Consider the following 23,871-nt stretch of genomic DNA (forward strand, 5'->3'; position numbering starts at 1 on the left):
CCTTTCTTTTTACCTAACCCTTCTCCTATCCCTAACCCTTCTCCTATCCCTAACCCCTAAACCCCTACCCTTCTCCTAACTCTAACCCCTACCCTTACCCTATCCCTAACCCTTCTCCTAACTCTAACCCCTAACCCTACCCTTCTCCTTATCCCTAACCCTTATCCTAACTCTAACCCCTACCCTTCTCCTAACCCTAACCCCTACCCTTCTCCTAACCCTAACCCCTACCCTTCTCCTAACCCTAACCCCTACCCTTCTCCTAACCCTAACCCCTACCCTTCTCCTAACCCTAACCCCTACCTTTCTCCTAACCCTAACCCTAACCCCTACCCTTCTCCTAACCCTAACCTTCTCCTAACCCTAACCCCTACCCTTCTCCTAACCCTAACCCCTACCCTTCTCCTAACCCTAACCCCTACCCTTCTCCTAACCCTAACCCCTAACCCCTACCCTTCTCCTAACCCTAACCCCTACCCTTCTCCTAACCCTAACCCCTACCCTTCTCCTAACCCTAACCCCTAACCCCTACCCTTCTCCTAACCCTAACCCCTACCCTTCTCCTAACCCTAACCCCTAACCCCTACCCTTCTCCTAACCCTAACCCCTACCCTTCTCCTAACCCCTACCCTTCTCCTAACCCTAACCCCTACCCGTCTCCTAACCCTAACCCCTACCCTTCTCCTAACCCTAACCTTCTCCTAACCCTAACCCCTATCCTTCTCCTAACCCTAACCCCTACCCTTCTCCTAACCCTAACCCCTACCCTTCTCCTAACCCTAACCCCTACCCTTTTCCTAACCCTAACCCCTACCCTTCTCCTAACCCTAAGCCCTACCCTTCTCCTAACCCTAACCTTCTCCTAACCCTAACCCCTACCCTTCTCCTAACCCTAACCCCTACCCTTCTCCTAACCCTAACCTCTACCCATCTCTTAACCCTAACCCCTACCCTTCTCCTAACCCTAACCCCTACCCTTCTCCTAACCCTAACCCCTAACCCCTAACCCCTAACCTTCTCCTAACCCTAACCCCTACCCTTCTCCTAATGCTATCTCTTAGACGCACACAGTTTCTCTTTGCTGATGTGAAAGTACCAGATAGGTTTAAGAAGTATAGAGGTGACTCCATATGGGGGGGGGGGATATATACATTTGCATGAGACGTTCATGACTAGCTCTATATTCTACATCTGATTCATTCTAGACGAGGCTCCTTTAGATAAACTGTCTGGAGTTTAGTACTCTTGAGAACACTTACGTCATGGGTCTAATTTCCTAACTGTGGGAAGAATCCATTTGAGTGTGTCCCATTTGACTTGAATGTTTTGGTTTTACTCCAGTCTATGCTATTGGTTGCATACACAGACGCTGAATACAGCCATGAGACTTCCCATTGGAGCTTTGTTGCAGCTGGGTTAATGGGTTGTGTCATATGTTTTTATGTCAATGTCTGCAGATCTGGGTGAGTATCACTAGTGTTTTGTTGTGGCACCGATACCTCCAGAGATCCCATTCTCTGCACCTACCGTCTCTGTTCCTCATGCTTCTTCTGTCTTCTCCATCCATCAGCATCATCATTAACACAACATTGGTTTCATATACAGTACCAGTCAAAAGTATGGACACACCTACTCATTCCAGTGTTTTTCTTTCTTTATTTAAACTATTTTCTACATTGTAGAATACTAGTGAAGACATCCAAACTATGAAATAACACATATGGAATCGTGTAGTTAACATCAAAGTCTTAAAAAATGTAAAAAATATTTTATATTCTTCAAAGTAGTCACTGTTTGCCTTGATGACAGCTTTGCACACTCTTGGCATTCTCTCAACCAGCTTCATGAGGTACCTGGAATAAAGGACACCAATATAATATATTTTGATCTGTTTAACACTTTTTTGGTTACTACATGATTCCAATGTGTTATTTCATAGTTTTGATGTCTTCAGTATTATTCTACAATGTAGAAAATAGTAAAAAATAAAGAAAAACGCTGGAATGGGTAGGTGTGTCCAAACTTGTATTTCCTATATTAAAGTTTGAAACTGTGGGACATTTAGTCTAAAATCACCCACTCAGGAACCTTCGGTTGGATTGCACTCCAGTGGCAGTTACAGTAGAAACCAAATAAATATAAATAAATATAAACACAAAAGACCCCTACTTGGAAATGTCCTGAGTGCTGTTACTAATCCAGCAGGGGAAACATAATGAAGGAACATTTACTTCTCTGGACATTGTGTGTTGTGTGTGTTGTTAAGTTCTCCATGGCCATATCATTTCCCAGCTCCTCAATATGTCTGCCTTATGTTGTCATCTATCCTTGTGGTGTTTCTCTTTGTGATCTCTGTTTTCTGTTTCTATGGGTGTGCGATATAGCTGGGTTCCTCAAACTTGGTCCTGGTTCCCCCGTTTGACTGAACCAGCTGATTGAAATAATCAAAGCTTGATGATGGGTTGATTATTTGAATCAGCTGTATAGTAGGGGGGGCGACTTTGGGGAACCCTGTTGTATAGTACAGGGGGGGCGACTTTGGGGAACCCTGCTGTATAGTACAGGGGGGTGACTTTGGGGAACCTTGCTGTATAGTACGGGGGGGGGTGACTTTGGGGAACCCTGCTGTATAGTACAGGGGGGGGGTGACTTTGGGGAAACCTGCTGTATAGTACAGGGGAGGCGACTTTGGGTAACCCTGCTGTATAGTACAGGGGAGGCGACTTTGGGTAACCCTGCTGTATAGTACAGGAGGGGGGCGACTTTGGGGAACCCTGCTGTATAGTACGGGGGGGGGCGACTTTGGGTAACCCTGCTGTATAGTACAGGGGAGGCGACTTTGGGTAACCCTGCTGTATAGTACAGGAGGGGGGCGACTTTGGGTAACCCTGCTGTATAGTACAGGGGAGGCGACTTTGGGGAACCCTGCTGTATAGTCCAGGGGGGGGGGGGGGCGGCTTTGGGGAACCCTGCTGTATAGACTTTATAGAATTTGACAGAGTGCCAGTGGGAGGTATACAGCGCAGCCTATCCTTCCACCACACACCCCCCATACCAGAACACCACCTAGACAGAACACCCCCCATACCAGAACACCACCCAGACAGAACACCCCCATACCAGAACACCACCCAGACAAAACACCCCCATACCAGAACACCACCCAGACAGAACACCCCCATACCAGAACACCACCCAGACAGAACACCCCCATACCAGAACACCACCCAGACAAAACACCCCCATACCAGAACACCACCCATACCAGAACACCACCCATACCAGAACACCACCCATACCAGAACACCACCCAGACAGAACACCCCCCATACCAGAACACCACCCAGACAAAACACCCCCATACCAGAACACCACCCAGACAGAACACCCCCATACCAGAACACCACCCAGACAGAACACCCCCATACCAGAACACCACCCAGACAGAACACCCCCCATACCAGAACACCACCCAGACAGAACACCCCCCATACCAGAACACCACCTAGACAGAACACCCCCCATACCAGAACACCACCCAGACAAAACACCCCCATACCAGAACACCACCTAGACAGAACGCCCCCCATACCAGAACACCACCCAGACAGAACACCCCCCGTACCAGAACACCACCCAGACAGAACACCACCATACCAGAACACCACCCAGACAGAACACCCCCCATACCAGAACACCCACCATACCAGAACACCACCCATACCAGAACACCACCCAGACAAAACACCCCCATACCAGAACACCACCCATACCAGAACACCCCCATACCAGAACACCACCCATACCAGAACACCACCCATACCAGAACACCACCCATACCAGAACACCACCCAGACAGAACACCACCCATACCAGAACACCACCCATACCAGAACAGCACCCAGACAGAACACCCCCCATACCAGATCACCCCCCAGACAGAGCACCCCCATACCAGAACACCACCCATACCAGAACACCACCCAGACAGAACACCACCCATACCAGAACAGCACCCAGACAGAACACCCCCCATACCAGATCACCCCCAGACAGATCACCCCCCAGACAGAGCACCACCCAGACAGAACACCCCCCAGACAGAACACCCCCCAGACAGATTCCCCCCAGACAGAACACCCCCCATAGACAGACAGACAGACAGGCAGACAGGCAGACAGACAGACAGACAGACAGACAGACAGACAGACAGACAGACAGGCAGACAGACAGACAGACAGACAGACAGACAGACAGACAGACAGACAGACAGACAGACCGCAGGCTGTTTATTCTCTCTGGACTTTATTGCTGGCACACTACTGCTCAATTATCTTCTGATTTATGGATTGGCATGGTGTGGGTGCCCAAATGAGGGGTTGCTTGGTGCCAAGGTGTGTGTGTGTGTGTGTGCGCCAGTGCTCAGTGGGAGATCCATAGGTACAAATAACAGGGCTTTGTTTGAAATTAGAAAAACACACTGCCAACTCATATGACACACACACACACACACACACACACACACACACACACACACACACACACACACACACACACACACACACACACACACACACACACACACACACACACACACACACACACACACACACACACACACACACACACACAGCCTTGAATAGTTTACAGTACATTGGATGGTTTAGACTGTTAGATAATGTTTGTTTCCTGTTTCATTCATAACCCATTACACATGCTTTATTCTGCATGGAAAAGTAAACCCATCCAATCTGCATTTATGATAGACTCTTCCCCTCCTCTCTCCCTGTTCCCTCTCTGTATGTTTCATACACATTTTTCAAAAAGGGTCAACGTCTAGCCAGTGAGTGTGTGTGTGTGTGTGTGTGTGATGGTATTATGTTAGTGAGGTAGCGGACACAGTCTCCCCCTCAGGTCGTCCATCTTACTGATGCTCCTGTCTCATTACTGTCAGACCTACTCTTCTATCTGTGTGACTCCAGTTCTGAAGTCAGGACATGGGTCAGAGGTCACTGTGGGGTTAGTCTGCTGGACGGGACGGGATTCTCATACAGTACTCAGGCTCTGAACTTAGGGTGGAGTAGGGTAGAGTAGAGTAGGTAGGATATTTTATCTTTATTTAACTAGGCAAGTCAGTTAAGAACAAATTCTTATTTTCAATGACGGCCTAGGAACAGGGGGTTAACTGCCTGTTCAGGGGCAGAACGACAGATTTGTACCTTGTCAGCTCAAGGATTTGAACTTGCAACCTTCCGGTCACTAGTCCAACCTGCCAAGTAGTAGAGTAGGGTAGGGTAGGGTAGGGTGGAGTAGAGTAGAGTAGGGTAGAGTATAGATGGGTAGGATATTTCATTTTATTTAACTAGGTAGAGTTAAGAACAAATTCTTATTTTCAATGACGGCCTAGGAACAGGGGGTTAACTGCCTGTTCAGGGGCAGAACGACAGATTTGTACCTTATCAGCTCAGGGATTTGAACTTGAAACCTTCAGGTCACTAGTCCAACGTAGGGTAGGGTAGGGTAGGGTAGGGTAGGGTAGGGTAGGGTAGGGTAGGGTAGGGTAGTCGGTAGAGTAGAGTGTGGTAGGGTAGAGTAGGGTGGGGTGGATAAGAGTTGGGTAGAGTAGAGTTGGGTAGAGTAAGGTAGGGTAGCGTAGGGTAGAGTAGAGTAGAGTAGAGTAGGGTGGGGTAGAGTAGGGTGGGGTAGGGTAGGGTAGGGTAGGGTGGAGTAAGGTAGAGTATGGTAGAGTAGGGTAGGGTGGAGTAGAGTAGAGTATGGCAGGGTGTAGTTGGTAGAGTAGAGTAGGGTAGAGTAGAGTAGGGTGGGGTAGAGTAGAGTTGGGTAGGGTAGAGTAGGGTAGGGTAGAGTAAGGTGGAGTAGGGTGGAGTAGAGTAGGGTGGAGTAGGAAGAATAGGGTAGTGTAGAGTATGGTAGGGTGGAGTAAGGTAGAGTTGGGGTAGGGCAGGGTAGAGTAGAGTAGGGTGGAGTAGGGTAGACTAGGGTAGAGTGGAGTAGGGTAGAGTAGAGAAGGGTAGAGTAGGGTAGGGCATGGTAGACTAGGGTGGAGTAGAGTAGGGTAGAGTAGAGTAAGGTGGAGTAGGGTGGAGTAGACTAGGGTAGAGTAGGGTGGAATAGGGTAGGGTAAGTAGAGTAGGTTGGAGTAGGGTAGAGTGGCGTAGGGTAGGTTAGGGTAGGGTAGGGTGGAGTAGGGTAGAGTGGGGTAGGGTAGGTTGGAGTGGAGTGGAGTAGGCTAGGGTAGGGTAGGATGAAGTAGGGTAGAGTGGAGCAGGGTAGGGTGGAGTAGGGTAGGGCAGGGTATAGTAGGGCAGGGTAGGGTGGGGTGGAGTAGGGTTTGGTAGGGTAGAGAGGGTAGGGTAGAGAAGGGTTGGGTGGGGTGGTGTAGTAGAGTATGGTAGGTTAGAGTAGGGTGGAGTAGACTAGGGTGGAGTATGGTAGGGTGGAGTAGACTATGGTGGAGTAGGGTAGGGTAGAGTAGACTAGGGTGGAGTAGGGTAGGGTAGAGTATGGTGGAGTAGAGTAGAGTAGGGTAGGGTAGGAAATGGTGGAGTAGACTAGGATGGAGTAGGGAGGACTGGAGTAAGGTAGGGTAAGGTGGAGTAGGGTAGGGTAGAGTAGGGTAGGGTCGGGTAGGTTGGAGTAGACTAGGGTAGAGTAGTGTAGGGTAGGGTGGAGTAGGGTAGGGTAGAGTAGACTTGGGTGGAGTGGGGTAGAGTAGGGTAGGATAGGGTAGAGTAGGGTCGAGTAGACTAGGGTGGAGAAGAGTAGGGTAGAGTAGGGTATGGTAGGGTGGTGTAGACTAGGGTGGAGTAGGGTAGGGTGGAGTAGGGTAGGGTAGGGTAGAGGGTAGTAGGGTGAAGTAGACTAGGGTAGAGTAGGGTAGGGTAGAGTAGGGTAGGGTGGAGTAGGGTAGGGTAGAGTAGACTAGGGTGGAGTAGGGTAGGGTAGAGTAGGGTGGAGTAAACTAGGGTAGAGTAGGGTGGAGTAGGGTAGGGTAAAGTAGAGTAGGTTGGAGTAGGGTAGAGTGGAGTAGGTTAGGGTAGGGTAGGGTGGAGTAGGGTAGAGTGGGGTAGGGTATGGTAGGGGTGTGTGGAGTAGGGTAGGGTAGGGTGGAGTGGAGTAGGGTGAAGTAGACTTGGGTAGAGTAGACTAGGGTGGAGTAGGGTAGGGTAGAGTATACTAGGGTGGAGTAGGATAGGGTAGGGTAGAGTAGAGTAGGGTGGAGTAGACTAGGGTAGAGTAGGATGGAGTAGGGTAGGGTAGAGTAGGGTAGGGTGGAGTAGGGTAGGGTAGAGTAGGGTGGAGTAAACTAGGGTAGAGTAGGATGGAGTAGGGTAGGGTAAAGTAGAGTAGGTTGGAGTAGGGTAGAGTGGAGTAGGTTAGGGTAGGGTATGGTGGGGGAGTAGACTAGGGTGGAGTAGACTAGGGTGGAGTGGTGTAGGGTAGGGTGGAGTAGGGTAGAGTAGAGTGGAGTAGACTAGGGTGGAGTAGAGTAGAGTAGGGTGGGGTAGGGTATGTGGAGTAGGGTAGGGTGGAGTAGGGTATGTGGAGTAGGGTAGGGGGGAGTAGGGTATGGTAGGGTAGGGTAGGATGAAGTACTGTAGGGTAGAGTGGAGTAGGATAGGTTTGGGTATGGTGGGGGTGAGTAGACTAGGGTGGAGTAGGGTGAGGTAGAGTAGACTAGGGTGGAGTAGGGTATGGTAGGGTAGAGTGGAGTAGGGTGGATTAGACTAGGGTAGAGTAGGTTGGAGTAGGGTAGGGTGGAGTAGACTAGGGTGGAGTAGGGTAGGGTAGAGTAGATTATGGTAGGGTAGAGTGGAGTAGTGTGGAGTAGACTAGGTTGGAGTAGGGTAGAGTGGAGTAGGGTAGGTTAGGGTATGGTGGGGGAGTAGACTAGGGTGGAGTAGGGTAGGGTGGAGTGGTGTAGGGTAGGGTGGAGTAGGGTAGAGTAGAGTGGAGTAGACTAGGGTGGAGTAGAGTAGAGTAGGGTGGGGTAGGGTATGTGGAGTAGGGTAGGGTGGAGTAGGGTATGTGGAGTAGGGTAGGGGGGAGTAGGGTATGGTAGGGTAGGGTAGGATGAAGTACTGTAGGGTAGAGTGGAGTAGGATAGGTTTGGGTATGGTGGGGGTGAGTAGACTAGGGTGGAGTAGGGTGAGGTAGAGTAGACTAGGGTGGAGTAGGGTATGGTAGGGTAGAGTGGAGTAGGGTGGATTAGACTAGGGTAGAGTAGGTTGGAGTAGGGTAGGGTGGAGTAGACTAGGGTGGAGTAGGGTAGGGTAGAGTAGATTATGGTAGGGTAGAGTGGAGTAGTGTGGAGTAGACTAGGTTGGAGTAGGGTGGAGTAGGGTAGGTTAGGGTATGGTGGGGGAGTAGACTAGGGTGGAGTAGGGTAGGGTGGAGTAGACTAGGGTGGAGTAGTGTAGGGTAGGGTGGAGTAGGGTAGAGTAGGGTGGAGTAGACTAGGGTGGAGTAGAGTAGGGTTGGGGTAGGTGGAGTAGGGTAGGGTGGAGTAGGGTAGAGTAGGGTGGGGTAGGGTATGTGGAGTAGGGTGGGGTGGAGTAGGGTAGGGTGGAGTAGGGTATGTGGAGTAGGGTAGGGTAGGGTAGGGTGGAGTAGGGTAGGGTAGGGTAGGGTAGGATGAAGTACTGGAGGGTAGAGTGGAGTAGGGTAGGGTATGGTGGAGTAAGGTTTGGTAGGGTAGAGTAGGGTAGGGCAGAGAAGGGTAGGGTCGGGTGGTGTAGTAGAGTATGGTAGGTTATAGTAGGGTGGATGGAGTAGTTGTCAGCATGTTGCTGTTGGAGCGTTATCAGGAGGCCTGTAACGACTATCTGGGGTGAGAGAGGGGCCAGGGTTCAACGCCCCCCCCCCTCTATCATTTGGCCACATAGAAAAAAGAATGTTGATGTAAGTAGCGAACAGGACATGTTAATTGATGTCTTCCCACTATAGGAGATGAAAGTGTTTGGTAAAGTACCTGAGTTTAGCTCAAGCAGGAGAAGGTCACATCAATAGGAATCTACATTTTCTTAGCTGGGTACTGGTGGGGTCAGTCATAGTCTGTTTTACCGTAGAGTAACTGTAACTGATCTTAGGTAGCTGTGAGTCCTGGTGTAAAGGGATGTGCAGTAGCTGTCTGTCATCCAGTCTGCTATGTGGTAGTTAACCTCTCATAACCCAGCTCTTTGGCCTATCAGCGGTAGTGCTGTGTAAGCACTTTGGTATGTTAGGGAGGGTTTCAGGGATGGTGTGTGAGTGTTTGTATCCAATGTGAGATAGAGGAGTTGGTTGATGTTTGGCTGAGGGTAGTACCTGAATCTCAGCTGGCACACGGACACACACACACACACACGGTCACACACAGGCACACACACACACGGCCACACACACGCACACACACGGACACACACACACACACACATATATATATATATATATATACACAGTGTGTGTTGACACATTTCCTGTATATGTCTATTGAATGTGTTTGTGTGTACTGTATATTTAGGAGCAGGTGTGCTGGTTTGGTGACCAGGGCCATCTGACTCAGTACCATCCAGGGCCATCTGACACAGTACCATCCAGGGCCATCTGACACAGTACCATCCAGGGCCATCTGACTCAGTACCATCCAGGGCCATCTGACTCAGTACCATCCAGGGCCATCTGACACAGTACCATCCAGGGCCATCTGACTCAGTACCATCCAGGGCCATCTGACACAGTACCATCCAGGGCCATCTGACTCAGTACCATCCAGGGCCATCTGACACAGTACCATCCAGGGCCATCTGACACAGTACCATCCAGGGCCATCTGACTCAGTACCAGCCAGGGCCATCTGACTCAGTACCATCCAGGGCCATCTGACACAGTACCATCCAGGGCCATCTGACACAGTACCATCCAGGGCCATCTGACTCAGTACCATCCAGGGCCATCTGACTCAGTCCATTTGCACAGTCATTCATTATTTTGTTCCTCTCAAATGTTTATGAAAGTAGAAAGAGAGAGAGAGCATGAGAGAGAGAGAGAGAGAGAGAGAGAGAGAGAGAGAGAGAGAGAGAGAGAGAGGGGGAGAGAGAGAGACACCGTTCCAGAGAGAGAGTCAAAGTAAGGATGAAGGGAGAGAGAAAGATGGGAGAAAGAAAGAGGGAAAGAGGGAAAGTGAGTCAGAGACCTACCTTTCCACAGAGACTGAAAGAGTGACAGAAAGGATGGAGAGGGAGAGAAGAGGTGATGGTTAAAATATAAGTTATTTCACAGCCAGAAGAGAAGGTGAGCTGTATGTTTTGGAAGCAGTGTATGAAGATCGCTCCAGGAAGAGGAAATGTGAAACATGACTTAAAACGCTATGTTAAAGAGCTGACTGGCCCTGTGCTCTGAGGATACAACTCTTTCTCTCTCTGTCTCTGTGTCTGTATCTCTCTCTCTCTCTCTCCCTCTCTCTGTCTCTCTCTCTCTCTCCCTCTCTCTCTCTCTCTCTGTCTCTCTCTCTCTCTCCCTCTCTCTCTCTCTCTCTCTGTCTCTCCCTCTCTCTTTCTCTCTCTGTCTCTGTGTCTGTATCTCTCTCTCTCTCTCTCTCTCTCTCTCTCTCTCTCTCTCTCTCTCATTCTCCCTCACTGCCTCTCTCCCTCCATACTCACTCCATCTCTCCTTCGCTTTCACCTTTCTCTCTTTCTCTCTTTGTCTCTCTCCATCTCACCTCTCTCTCCATCTTTCTACCTCCCTCTATTTGGTTATGTGATAAGTCTGTGTTTGGCTCCAAATGTATACAGCATATAGGTTACTGTATTTATACAGTATATAGGTTACTCATAAGCTCTTACACAGATTCACAAGTCCACAGTTCCCATGATGCACCCGGACACAGAACCCCCCCCCTACACACACACACTCACGTTTCTGTCGCAGAGTGAACGTGCTAAGGGCATATCACTTATCAAAAGCAGCAGCATCGTCACCAGTGTGTTAGTTTTTACACCAGTAGCAGGTCTCTCTCTGTGACAGCTGATATACCCATTTGTTTTTACTCCAGTAGCAGGTCTCTCTCTGTGACAGCTGATATAGCCCTTTGTTTTTACTCCAGTAGCAGGTCTCTCTCTGTGACAGCTGATATAGCCCTTTGATTTTTTTCTCCATTAGCAGGTCTCTCTCTGTGACAGCTGATATACCCATTTGTTTTTTCTCCAGTAGCAGGTCTCTCTCTGTGACAGCTGATATACCCATTTGTTTTTACTCCAGTAGCAGGTCTCTCTCTGTGACAGCTGATATACCCATTTGTTTTTACTCCAGTAGCAGGTCTCTCTCTGTGACAGCTGATATACCCATTTGTTTTTTCTCCAGTAGCAGGTCTCTCTCTGTGACAGCTGATATACCCATTTGTTTTTTCTCCAGTAGCAGGTCTCTCTCTGTGACAGCTGATATACCCATTTGTTGTTACTCCAGTAGCAGGTCTCTCTCTGTGACAGCTGATATACCCATTTGTTTTTACTCCAGTAGCATGCACCTTGGTTTTTACAAACACACACACCTCTCTTGTCATGTCTTGTTATGTCTGTTCCTGTCCTTTCTCTTGATTCTCTCTCTCTGCTGGTCTTTTTAGGTTACCTTCTCTGTCTCTCATTCCTCAGCTGTTCTACATCTGCCCTAACTAGCTCTTTCACTCTTCACACCTGTTCTCTCTTCCCCCTCTGATTAGGTCTCTATTTCTTTCTCTGTTCCTGCTACTTTCAGGGTCTGATTCTTGTTTGTGTTTTTTGATGCCAGAAGCAAGCTGTCGTCTCGTTTGCTTCCACCTTGTCCTGTCCTGTCGGAGTCTGCATGCATGGCAGGTACAACCTGCATTATACTACGTTCTTTTGTTCCATTGACTACGTTGGAAGAGGATTTATGCCATTCCTGTTTTTTATTAAAGAACTCTGTTTTCTGTTAAAACCGCGTTTGGGTCTTCACTCAAGTTCATAACATCTCTCCCATGCCTTCCATACCTGCCTGTGTATCGGTGTTAGACTGTGTATCTGTGTTTGGTCTGTATGGGTGTTCAGTGCTGCTGAAACGGTTGTCTTCAGTAAATACTGTTAGTGTCTCTAGAAATCCCATCTGTGTGTTTAAACAAGCTCAATCAAAGATGGAGTTGGGTTATCCCCCTACCACCTTTATTCCCCCTTCTACTCCCCCTTCTACTCCCTTCTACTCTCCCTTCTACTTCCCCTTCTACTCCCCCTTCTACTCCCCCTTCTACTCTCCCTCTACTCTCCTTCTACTCCCCTTCTACTCTCCCTCTACTCTCCAGCTACTCCCCTTCTACTCCCCTTCTACTTCCCCTTCTAATCCCCCTTCTACTCTCCTTCTACTCCCCTTCTACTTCCGCTTCTACTCCCCTTCCACTCTCCCTCTACTAATCCTTCCACTCCCCCTACTAATCCTTCCACTCTCCATCTACTAATCCTTCTACTCCCCTTCTACTCTCCATTTACTCTCCAGCTACTCCCCTTCTACTCCCCCTTTACTTCCCCTTCTACTCTCCTTCTACTCCCTTCTACTTCTGCTTCTACTCCCCTTCCACTCCCCCTCTACTAATCCTTCCACTCCCCCTCTACTAATCCTTCTTCCCCTTCTATGTCCTTATACTCCCCCTCTATTTCCCTCTACTCCCGTCAACTCCCTCTTCTACTCCCCCCTTCTACTCTGTTCTACTCCTCCACTACTCCCTTATACCCCCTTCTACTCCCTTATTCTCCCTCTCTACTCCATTATACTCCACTCTACTCTTTTATTCTCCCCCTCTACTCCCTTATACCCCATTCTACTCCCTTATTCTCCCCATCTACTCCATTATACTCCCCATATACAATTCAATTCAATGGGCTTTACTGGCTTGGGAAACATATGTTAACATTGCCAAAGCAAGTGGAATAGATAATAGACAAAAGTGAAATAAACAATAAAAATGAACAGTAAACATTCTACTCCAAAAGAGTAAGGACATTACAAGTGTCATATTATGTATATATACAGTGTTGTAACAATGTACAAAAATAAATAAGCATACAATGGTGTTTGTTCTTCACTGGTTGACCTTTTCATGTGGCAACAAGTCACAAATCTTGCTGTTGTGATGGCACACTGTGGTACTTCACCCTATTGATATGGGAGTTTATCAAAATCAGGTTTGTTTTCGAAATCCTTGTGGATTTGTGTAATCTGAGGGAAGTATGTCTCTCTAATATGGTCATACATTGGGCAGGAGGTTAGGAAGTGCAGCTCAGTATCCACCTCATTTTGTGGACAGTGAGCACATAGGCAGACCTGGCTCTCAAGAGAAGACAGGCTATGGCGGCCTTTCTCAATAGCAAGGTTATGATCACTGAGTCTGTACATAGTCAAAGCTTTCCTTAAGTTTGGGTCAGTCACAGTGGTCAGGTATTCTGCCGAGGTGTACTCTCTGTTTAGGGCCAAATAGCATTCTAGTTTGCTCTGTTTTTTTGTTAATTCTTACCAATGTGTCAAGTAATTATCTTATTGTTTTCTCATGTTTTGGTTAGGTCTAATTGTGTTGCTGTCCTGTGGCTCTGTGGGGTGTGTTTGTGTTTGTGAACAGAGCCCCAGGACCAGCCTGCTGAGGGGACTCTTCTCCAGGTTCATCTCTCTGTAGATGATGGCTTTGATATGGAAGGTTTGGGAATCGCTTCCTTTTTTTCCCACTTGGTTGTAGAATCAGCTCTTTTCTGGATTTTGATAATTAGCGGATATTGGCCTAATTCTGCTCTGCGTGCATTATTTGGTGCTCTACGTTGTACACAGAGGATATTTTTGCAGAATTCTGCATGCAGATTCTCAATTTGGTGTTTGTCTCATTTTGTGAATTATTGGTTTGTGAGCAGACCCCAGACCTCACAACCATAAAGGGCAATGGGTTCTATGACTGATTCAAGTATTTCTAGCCAGATCCTAATTTGTATATTGAATTTTATGTTACTTTTGATGGCATAGAAGTCCCTTCTTGCCTTGTCTCTCAGATTGTCTCTCAGATGGCGCTGATGTTTAGGCCAATATATGTATAGTTTTTTGTGTGCTCTAGGGCAACGGTGTCTAGATGGAATTTGTATTTGTGGTACTGACAACTGGACCTTTTTTGGAACACCATTATTTTGGTCTTACTGAAATTTACTGTCAGTGTTCAGGTCTGGCAGAATCTGTGCAGAAGGTCTAGGTGCTGCTGTAGGCCCTCCTTGGTTGGGGACAGAAGCACCAGATCATCAGCAAACAGTAGACATTTGACTTTAGATTCTAGTAGGGTGAGGCCGGGTGCTGCAGACTTTTCTAGTGCCCTCGCCAATCTGTTGATATACAGTGCCTTGCGAAAGTATTCGGCCCCCTTGAACTTTGCGACCTTTTGCCACATTTCAGGCTTCAAACATAAAGATATAAAACTGTATTTTTTTGTGAAGAATCAACAACAAGTGGGACACTTTCAAACTTTAACAAATCAAAAACTGAAAAATTGGGCGTGCAAAATTATTCAGCCTCTTTACTTTCAGTGTAGCAAACTCTCTCCAGAAGTTCAGTGAGGATCTCTGAATGATCCAATGTTGACCTAAATGACTAATGATGATAAATACAATACACCAGGGTGTAATCAAGTCTCCGTATAAATGCACCTGCACTGTGATAGTCTCAGAGGTCCGTTAAAAGCGCAGAGAGCATCATGAAGAACAAGGAACACACCAGGCAGGTCCGAGATACTGTTGTGAAGAAGTTTAAAGCCGGATTTGGATACAAAAATATTTCCCAAGCTTTAAACATCCCAAGGAGCGCTGTGCAAGCGATAATATTGAAATGGAAGGAGTATCAGACCACTGCAAATCTACCAAGACCTGGCCGTCCCTCTAAACTTTCAGCTCATACAAGGAGAAGACTGATCAGAGATGCAGCCAAGAGGCCCATGATCACTCTGGATGAACTGCAGAGATCTACAGCTGAGGTGGGAGACTCTGTCCATAGGACAACAATCAGTCGTATATTGCACAAATCTGGCCAATATGGAAGAGTGGCAAGAAGAAAGCCATTTCTTAAAGATATCCATAAAAAGTGTCGTTTAAAGTTTGCCACACGCCACCTGGGAGACACACCCCAAACATGTGGAAGAAGGTGCTCTGGTCAGATGAAACCAAAATTGAACTTTTTGGCAACAATGCAAAACGTTATGTTTGGCGTAAAAGCAACACAGCTCATCACCCTGAACACAACATACCCACTGTCAGACATGGTGGTGGCAGCATCATGGTTTGGGCCTGCTTTTCTTCAGCAGGGACAGGGAAGATGGTTAAAATTGATGGGAAGATGGATGGAGCCAAATACAGGACCATTCTGGAAGAAAACCTGATGGAGTCTGCAAAAGACCTGAGACTGGGACGGAGATTTGTCTTCCAACAAGACAATGATCCAAAACATAAAGCAAAATCTACAATGGAATGGTTCAAAAATTAACATATCCAGGTGTTAGAATGGCCAAGTCAAAGTCCAGACCTGAATCCAATCGAGAATCTGTGGAAAGAACTGAAAACTGCTGCTCACAAATGCTCTCCATCCAACCTCACTGAGTTCGAGCTGTTTTGCAAGGAGGAATGGGAAAAAATTTCAGTCTCTCGATGTGCAAAACTGATAGAGACATACCCCAAGCGACTTACAGCTGTAATCGCAGCAAAAGGTGGCGCTACAAAGTATTAACTTAAGGGGGCTGAATAATTTTGCACGCCCAATTTTTCAGTTTTTGATTTGTTAAAAAAGTTTGAAATATCCAATAAATGTCGTTCCACTTCATGATTGTGTCCCACTTGTTGTTGATTCTTCACAAAAAAATTCAGTTTTATATATTTATGTATGAAGCCTGAAATGTGGCAAAAGGTCGCAAAGTTCAAGGGGGCCGAATACTTTCGCAAGGCACTGTATGTGTTGAAGAGGGTGGGGATTAAATAGCCAATTTGACATTTGCTCAGTACATTGTTTTCATTGAGGAATTGTACGAGTCTGTTGTTAATGATAATTCAGAGGATTTTCCCAATGTTGCTGTTGACGCATATCCCCCGTTGTTATTGGGGTCAATTTGGTCTCCACTTTTGTGGATTGGGGTGATCAGTCCAGATATTGAGGAAGGTGCCAGAGCTAAGGATGATGTTAAAGAGTTTTAGCATCATCAATTGGAATTTGTTGTCTGTATATTTTATCATTTCATTGAGGCTAGCATCAACACCACAGGCCTTTTTGGGTTTGAGGGTTTTATTTTGTCCTGTAGTTCATTCAAGGTAATTGTAGAATCCATTGGGTTCTGGTAGTCTTTAATAGTTGATTCTAAGATTTGTATTTGAACATATATATATATATATATATATATATATATATATATATATGTTTTTGCTGTTTGTTCTTTGTTATAGAGCCAAAAAGTTTGGAGAAGTGGTTTACCCATACATCTCCATGTTGGATAGATAATTGTTCATGTTGTTGTTTGTTTAGTGTTTTCCAGTAGTCGTTAGAGTCTATGGATTCTTCAATTACACTGAGCTAATTTCTGACGTGCTGTTGCTTCTTTTTCCCTGGTGTATTTCTGTATTGTTTTAGTGATTCACCTTTGTGGAGGTGTAGACTCAGGTTTTCCTGGTCTCTATGTTTTTGGTTGGACAGGTTTCTACATTTTTTATTCAATTTTTGCATTCTTCATCAAACCATTTGTCATTTTTGTTCATTTTCTTCGGTTTTCTATTTGAGATGTTTGAGATTTGATAGAGAAGGTGAGAGGTCAAATATACTGTTAAGATTTTCTACTTCCGAGTTTACACCTTCACTATTACAGTGGAACGTTTTGTCCAGGAAGTTGTCTAAAAGGGATTGAATTTGTTGTTGCTTAATTGTTTTTAGGTAGATTTCCAAACTACAGTCGTGGCCAAAAGTTTTTAGAATGACACAAATATACATTTTCACAAAGTCTCCTGCCTCAGTTTGTTTGATGGCAATTTGCATATACTCCAGAATGTTATGAAGAGTGATCAGCTGAATTGCAATTAATTGCAAAGTCCCTCTTTGCCATGCAAATGAACGGAATCCCCCAAAACCATTTCCACTGCATTTCAGCCCTACCACAAAAGGACCAGCTGACATCATGTCAGTGATTCTCTCGTTAACAGTGTTGACGAAGACAAGGCTGGAGTTCACTCTGTCATGCTGATTGAGTTCGAATAACAGACTGGAAGCTTCAAAAGGAGGGTGGTGCTTGGAATCATTTACCTTCCTCTGTCAACCATGATTACCTGCAAGGAAACACATGCCGTCATCATTGCGTAGCACAAAAAGGGCTTCACAGGCAATGATATTGCTGCCAGTAAGATTGCACCTAAATCAACCATTTATCGGATCATCAAGAACTTCAAGGAGAGTGGTTCAATTGTTGTGAAGAAGGCTTCAGGGCGCCCAAGAAAGTCCAGCAAGCGCCAGGACCGTCTCCAAAATTTGATTCAGCTGTGGGATCTGGGCACCACCAGTACAGAGCTTGCTCAGTAATGGCAGCAGGCAGGTGTGAGTGCATCTGCACACACAGTGAGGCGAAGACTTTTGGAGGATGGCCTGGTGTCAAGAAGGGCAGCAAAGAAACCACTTCTCTCCAGGAAAAACATCAGGGACAGACTGATATTCTGCAAAAGGTACAGGGATTGCACTGCTGAGGACTGGGGTAAAGTCATTTTCTCTGATGAATCCCCTTTCCGATTGTTTGGGGCATCCTGGAAAAAAGCTTGTCTGGAGAAGACAAGGTGAGCACTACCATCAGTCCTGTGTCCTGCCAACAATAAGGCATCCTGAGACCATTCATGTGTGGGGTTACTTCTCAGCCAAGGGAGTGGGCTCACTCACAATTTTGATATGGAACACTGCCATGAATAAAGAATGGTACCAACACATCCTCCGAGAGCAACTTCTCCCAACCATCCAGGAACAGTTTGCTGACGAACAAGGCCTTTTCCAGCATGATGGAGCACCTTGCCATAAGGCAAAAGTGATAACTAAGTGGCTCAGGGAACAAAACATAGATATTTTGGGTCCATGGCCAGGAAACTCCCCAGACCTTAATCCCATTGAGAACTTGTGGTCAATCCTCAAGAGGCGGGTCGACAAACAAAACCCTACAAATTCTGACAAACTCCAAGCATTGATTATGCAAGAATGGGCTGCCATCAGTCAGGATGTGGCCCAGAAGTTAATTGACAGCATGCCAGGGCGGATTGCAGAGGTCTTGAAAAAGAAGGGTCAACACTGCAAATATTGACTCTTTGCATCAACTTCATGTAATTGTCAATAAAAGCCTTTGACACTTATGAAAAGCTTGTAATTATACTTCAGTATTCCATAGTAACATCTGACAAAAATATCTAAAGACACAGAAGCAGCAAACTTTGTGGAAATTAATATTTGTGTCATTCTCAAAACCTTTGGCCACGACTGTACATTTCTTCCATCTATAGCTTTTCTTAATATTACTCAGTTCCTTTGGCTTTGATGCCTCGTGATTGAGTATTGCTCTGTTCAAGTAGACTGTGATTTTGCTGTGGTCTGTTAGGGGTGTCATTGGGCTGACTGTGAACGCTCTGAGAGACTCTTGGTTGAGGTCAGTGATAAAGTAGTCTACAGTACTACTGCCAAGAGATGAGCTATAGGTGTACCTACCATAGCAGTCCCCTCGAAGCCTACCATTGACTATGTACATACCCAGTATGCGATTGAGCTGCAGGAGTTGTGACCCGGTTTTGTTGGTTATGTTGTCATAGTTCTGCCTAGGGGGGCATATGTGGGAGGGAATGCTGTCACCTCCAGGCAGGTGTTTGTCCCCCTGTGTGCTGAGTGTGTTAGGTTATTGTCCGGTTCTGGCATTTAGGTCACCACAGACTAGTACATGTCCCTGGGCCTGGAAATGATTGATTTCCCCCTCCAGGATGGAGAAGCTGTCTTCATTAAAGTATGGGGATTCTAGTGGGGGGATATAGGTAACACACATGAGGACATTTTTCTCTGTTAAGATCATTTCCTTTTGAATTTCTACCCAGATGTAAAATGTTCCTGTTTTGATTCATTTAATGGAGTGAGTTAGGTCTGCTCTATACCAAATTAGCATACCCCCTGAGTCCCTTCCCTGTTTCACACTTGGTAGTTTGGTGGATGGGACTACCAGCTCTCTGTAACTTAGAGGGCAACCAGTGGGTCCGTCTCCTCTATACCAGATTTCTTGCAGGATGACAATGTCTGTATAACCGACTTCTTTGGTGAAGTCCGGGTTCCTGCTCTTTAGGCCAAAGGCAGATGTCCTCAGGCCTTGGATATTCCAGGATGAGATAGTGATGGCTTTGTGTTCCATAAAGTGTCAAATGTTGCTGGTCGTGTGGTTTGGAAATAAAATATAGCTTCAGACTAAACATTTCTCTCTCAGTTCCAGGTTGGATGGTGTTTCCAGGTTTCTGTTGTTTTCCAGAGCTTTTGCTGTGTAGCGTTAGAATAATAATCTTTGGCAGTTGTTAACCTTTCAGGTGATTCCATAATTCTGTTCAAAATCAGGTTGTAGGTTTTGATTTGGAGTGGTTATTTTAAGGTAATGTTGTGGAGGGTAGCATCCTGTATATGTCCCTGACAAAAAAAAGAAGAAGTTTATCTAACTCTAAATCTATATTTTTTAAAGAACATGCTGAAACATGCAGGAGCTCATCTGATGATGACCACTGTGTCTCCTCTCACTCCCTTATCCACCCTTCTACTCCCTTATACACCCTTCTACTCCCTTATACACCCTTCTACTCCCTTATACACCCGTCTACTCCCTTATACACCCTTATACTCACTTATCCACCAATCTACTCCCTTATCCACCCTCTACTCCCTTATACACCCTTCTACTCCCTTATACACCCTTCTACTCCCTTATACACCCTTCTACTCCCTTATACACCCTTCTACTCCCTTATACACCCTTCTCCTCCCTTAGACACCCTTCTACTCCCTTATACACCCTTCTACTCCCTTATACACCCTTCTCCTCCCTTAGACACCCTTCTACTCCCTTATACACCCTTCTACTCCCTTATACACCCTTCTACTCCCTTATCCACCCTTCTACTCCCTTATACACCCTTCTACTCCCTTATACACCCTTCTACTCCCTTATCCTCCCTTCTACTCATTTATCCTCCCTTCTACTCCTTTATCCACCCTTCTACTCCCTTATACACCCTCTACTCCCTTATCCACCATTCTACTCCCTTATCCACCCTTCTACTCCCTTATCCACCCTTCTACTCCCTTATCCACCATTCTACTCCCTTATCCACACTTCTACTCCCTTATACACCCCCCCTCTACTCCCTTATCCACCCTTCTACTCCCCCATCTACGCCCCCTTAACTCTCCTTCTCTACTCCCTTGAAACCCCCTTCTACTCTCACCTCTACTCCCTGCCACACCCCCTTCTACTCCCCCTTCTACAACCCTTCTACTCCCCCTTCTACAACCCTTCTACTCCCCCTTCTACTCCCACTTCTACAACCCTTCTACTCCCCCTTCTACTCCCACTTCTACAACCCTTATACTCTCCCTTCTACAACCCTTCTACTCCCACTTCTACAACCCTTCTACTCCAATCCTCCTTATGACAACAGTATCTTTGAGAGGGGGGTGAAGACGAGGGGGATGGGGAGGAGGGGATGGGAGCAGGAGATGTCTGTCAGTATGACTAGCCCTGACATAGGGCTCAAAACCAATGCATCACTACTCTCACTACTTATGGTGATAGAGAGAGCAGGCGGCATTGCTTTTTAGGATCTTATTTATCCATTTATTAGGTTTATTTTCAGAAGGCCAGAATATAAATTACCCGCCAACATCGCCGCTGACAGGACATGAGACACACGCACGCACGTACCTACACACACACACACACACACACACACACACACACACACACACACACACACACACACACACACACACACACACACACACACACACACACACACAGTAGTTCACAAGCCAGCGTGGCAAATATTTGTCTGTATGTAGAGGAACTTGTGGATTGGTAGCAGGGTAAACAGGTCAGTCAGTCTGAATATGTAATAATGTATACACACAGAGCAGGCGCTGGTTGAGAAGCTGTTTACAGTAGCTGAGAGTTCTCTTATGGGATAATTTGTCACTGTCAGCTCTCTTTGCTTATAGGTCGTTCCACGAAAATAGTTCCTTTAGTGTAGAAATTGTGCAACAATATTTATTTTTAAAAGCAACTCCACCACTTTTTAACTTCATTCCCCTTATCTCCAGCACAATACCAGTGTATCTTTATGTGAAAATTGAAAAGTGGTGTCTACCCATGAAAAGTGGTGGATGACATTAAAAGTTCAACCATTTTAATGTCATGGGGGAGCAAGAAGATCCCCCTCCCTCTGGCTAGAAACTCATTACAGGTTTTGAAAATCGCTGTTTTATTTTAATCATACCCTGTGATGTCACATGGAAGCATTTTTTTCTCTTTTTAATCGCATATCATAGAAACGAGCCATTTTCACATATGTAGACACGGGTATTGTGATGGAGATAATGAAAATACGGTTTAAAAGTGGCAGAATTGTCCTTTTAAATGAAGTGTCATTTGATATAGACCATATGGAGAATTCAATATATCAGAATAAAGACTTGCTAAAGTGGCAATATTCAGCATTTTGACATGTCCCTCCATCAACCCTGTGTCACTTCTACCATGATATCAACCCGCTTCATCTGAACATTTCCCGAAGTTTCACCATCATTGTAAAGCCCTAGTTATTCTGTTACCTTGAAAACGTAATTTCTGAATATTATTATTTATTTAATGTGATTAGTGGTTAATTTACGTTCCGTGAACTGAACTCTCATTTTTTAATATTGTGAAAATATTCCTTAAAAAAAACAATTAAACAGAAACATTGAACATATAATAGTCAAATCATAGTGCTTTGACGTGGGAAACTGAGCATGTTGAGCAAAACACATCAACCCTGTTACCCATAGATAGACAGGCTAGAATAACACGTCAACCCTGTTACCCAGAGATAGACAGGCTAGAATAACACGTCAACCCTGTTACCCAGAGATAGACAGGCTAGAATAACACGTCAACCCTGTTACCCAGAGATAGACAGGCTAGAATAACACATCAACCCTGTTACCCAGAGATAGACAGGCTAGAATAACACATCAACCCTGTTACCCAGAGATAGACAGGCTAGAATAACACATCAACCCTGTTACCCAGAGATAGACAGGCTAGAATAACACATCAACCCTGTTACCCAGAGATAGACAGGCTAGAATAACACATCAACCCTGTTACCCAGAGATAGACAGGCTAGAATAACACATCAACCCTGTTACCCAGAGATAGACAGGCTAGAATAACACATCAACCCTGTTACCCAGAGATAGACAGGCTAGAATAACACGTCAACCCTGTTACCCAGAGATAGACAGGCTAGAATAACACGTCAACCCTGTTACCCAGAGATAGACAGGCTAGAATAACACATCAACCCTGTTACCCAGAGATAGACAGGCTAGAATAACACATTAACCCTGTTACCCAGAGATAGACAGGCTAGAATAACACATCAACCCTGTTACCCAGAGATAGACAGGCTAGAATAACACATCAACCCTGTTACCCAGAGATAGACAGGCTAGAATAACACGTCAACCCTGTTACCCAGAGATAGACAGGCTAGAATAACACATCAACCCTGTTACCCAGAGATAGACAGGCTAGAATAACACGTCAACCCTGTTACCCAGAGATAGACAGGCTAAAATAACACATCAACCCTGTTACCCAGAGATAGACAGGCTAGAATAACACATCAACCCTGTTACCCAGAGATAGACAGGCTAGAATAACACGTCAACCCTGTTACCCAGAGATAGACAGGCTAGAATAACACATCAACCCTGTTACCCAGAGATAGACAGGCTAGAATAACACATCAACCATGTTACCTATAGATAGACAGGCTAGAATAACACATCAACCCTGTTACCTATAGATAGACAGGCTAGAATAACACATCAACCCTGTTACCTATAGATAGACAGGCTAGAATAACACGTCAACCCTGTTACCTATAGATAGACAGGCTAGACATGTTTTAGCAAGTCCATTTGATGTGAAACTTGTATTCAATTGCCCCTCCCTTTTGCACAAAACAGGAAGTGACAAGGGGATTTATGGCTGATTCAAGAATAGATCACTGTTACGGTTAAATGGTTTTTGTTCTTTTTTCAAACTAATGAAAAAGAATGAGAAACAAAATATGTACTTGTTCTTATTGTAAAATAAAAAATGTACATAGATGGGTCAGAGTTTGTAATGTCTTTCTCTAATATCATTTGGCATTTAAAATATGCTTACTATAGTTTTTAAATTATTTGACTTACCTCTTGAGATGGAAGATTGCACTGTAGGTGACCAATTCTGCTTCTTTGTGTGTTTTGTATGCTGATCTTAAGTTTTTGTAAATAATGTTTCCTATGACCGAAAACAGCTTCTGGACATCAGAACAGTGATCACTCACCTCGATTCGGATGGAGAATACTACTTCAACGACTTGGCAGCTGTGGATGTTTTGCTCATTCCGGACCATACTGTAATCCCTGAGACTCGAAAGAGACGGCGCAAGAGAGACAATGGAGCGGGCTCCTCTATATCGGCAAATTAACAAACCGTCTCTACTCTCCGTTCTACTAGTAAAAATGACATCACTAGAGAATAAACTGGACGAGCTCCGTTCGAGACTATCC

At 45.7% G+C, this 23,871-nt stretch overlaps 1 protein-coding gene across 1 annotated transcript in view; it reads left to right on the plus strand.

The window, feature by feature from the left end:
* Nucleotides 1-23,871, plus strand: part of LOC135527848 (ERC protein 2) — a 454,194-nt gene that overhangs the window by 201,596 nt on the left and 228,727 nt on the right. The gene's annotated exons all lie outside the window — the stretch shown is intronic.

The sequence above is a fragment of the Oncorhynchus masou genome, chromosome 33 (assembly GCF_036934945.1).
Source record: "Oncorhynchus masou masou isolate Uvic2021 chromosome 33, UVic_Omas_1.1, whole genome shotgun sequence".
NCBI classification, from domain to species: Eukaryota; Metazoa; Chordata; class Actinopteri; order Salmoniformes; family Salmonidae; genus Oncorhynchus; species Oncorhynchus masou.